The sequence below is a fragment of the Opisthorchis viverrini genome (genome assembly GCF_000715545.1).
Source record: "Opisthorchis viverrini unplaced genomic scaffold opera_v5_246, whole genome shotgun sequence".
Lineage (NCBI taxonomy): Eukaryota > Metazoa > Platyhelminthes > Trematoda > Opisthorchiida > Opisthorchiidae > Opisthorchis > Opisthorchis viverrini.
In genome coordinates, this window is record NW_008751902.1 from 361,185 (window position 1) to 363,435 (window position 2,251).

Sequence of the window (2,251 nt, forward strand, 5' to 3'; positions counted from 1 at the left end):
ATATACATATGTGCCAAAAGGGCAATATTTAGAAAAGACCAAGCGACTGCTTCCAGCAGACACCGCCCTTTCAAAACGGCACAGCTCACGGTGGTGAAATAGTGGAAAGTATGAAAGTTTTCCTGAAACTCACTCATTTCGTTTTCGACTCCTAAGTTTACGACCAATAACAAGGTCACGCAATGGAATCTCCACTATCCCCGGTTCTGGCAAGTATATTTATGGAGGATTTGAACAGAGCTTTAACTGGACACCCATTCCTACCTAGCATATTTTGGCATTGTGTAGATGACACTTTCGTCGTGATGAAACGAGATAAGGTTTTACAACTGTCTGAATAAACTGAGTTCACAGAACAAATTTGATATGCAGTTAGAGTAAACTTCAGGAACACTGGCCTTTTTAGACTGCCTGACACATTAGGTCGGGGGAAACTAAAGGCCACAGTGTACAGGAAGCCAAACGACAATGAAGCAGTTTCGGACTACTCGTCTTCCCATCCAAAGTCAGTGTTCGCCAGCATTGTATCATCAGTGCATAAGCGTGTAAGGGCCCTGTGCACACGAGAAGCTGATTGGACGGCGGCCCAGTTCGGAGTGAAGAACAAACTTGGAGGTAGAAGATATCCAGCTAGTTTGATTGGGCGTCATTTGCGAAGACTATTGGTACCGGTAACAAAACTCAACAGGGAATGGATCGGGACCGCTTTTACTCAATAGAAAGCAGGGACATAGGATGCCATTTGAAGAATTCTAAACACGATCAACATAAGAGCAGCCTGCCAGAGGATGAACACTGTGCTGTCCAAGGGTGCGATTGAAGGATCGCCTCCTAACACACAGGACCAATGAATGTCTTCAAAATTAAGGGTAACGGCTGCACTAAGGTCTATATAGGACAGAGGGCCAGAGAAATTTACATCGGAATCGGAGAGCATACTGGAAAGATGAACAGGCCTCCAAGGAACGCGGATGAATATCAAGCGCTACTAAAATACTCGGCGATCGCGGAGCACCCACTGGACACGGAACACAAAATAGCTTTAGAAAATGCTGAGGTTCTGGGGCGAGGACCACGGTCCACGTCGCAGAGACGGTAGAAATCGCAAAGCATCCCATTGTTAACAGAATAGGTGTGGAACTGGCAAGTGTGTGGACAACGGTTTTGGATCAGTCGAGCTGAAGGGTGTTGGTGTGAGGTTATCAAAAGGAAGATTGGACATTATATTAGGTCCACTTTAACTCAACCCATCTCAAAGTAAATTGTCAGAGCACCCACAACCCCGCAAAGGCCAGGGTAGATCTACCAGTGGCAACCGAGTTAAATCATCAATTGAAGCACCCCGAAGCGGGAGACTATGGGACCAAACCCTATCATAATTAATTTTGAGACTCTCCCAATCCACCAACGCAGGATTTTGACAACCACATTGACCGACAGGAGTCGTTAATTGACACTCAACACTGATCCAGTGTGAGAATTTGAAGAGGACTTGGTGATTGGTTCCGTCTGTCTTATAACCTGGCTAAATTGGTGACCAGCTCACTTGGCCTGATGAGGCTTTTTTGTCAAAAGCGATAGTCGTCAAGGGCGCGTCGGGGTTTTGATGAAGGGAAGAAATATCAGCTAGGGAGATAGTTACGTTGCTGAGAGACAGGTGGCCAACGTGATTGTTAATGGCTGTAAAATATGTGGAAGGCGGGATCGGTTTGAATTTGGTAGGACAAGGCAAGTAGCAGCTAGTGAAGTAGGCGTTCTGATGGTCTGCTTTAATGACGGGATCGGCAATAGCACAACCTTCGGTGGAACGCAAACAAGCACCCGAATGCCAGTTTGGGGCACAGCGCTCGTGGAGCAGTCGGCTGAGTAATTTGTAGTATGGAGGTGTTATGAGGATGGTGTTGTCTTCTCCGCGTTCGAGCACGCAAGAACCCCAGCAGATGAGAGCTTACTCATGTGAACTAGTAGTATGAAATGGCGAGATAAAGGAAGCATCAAAGTTTCAGGAAGCCAGTGTGTATAAAAAAGTGTGAAAATGACTGAAGAAGGGAGCTGAAACAAGGGAGGACTCGGAGGAGCAGGTGGGTCATAATTGGGTACGTTGCAAGAAACGGCGCAGTTATTGCTTACCATGAAGCATAGGCCGGCTGCAGATGTAGCCGAATGGTCATCGTTTGATAATAATAATAATAATAATAATAATAATAATAATTCCCGACTAGTGGGTAGCATACCGTCGGGCATGATCATA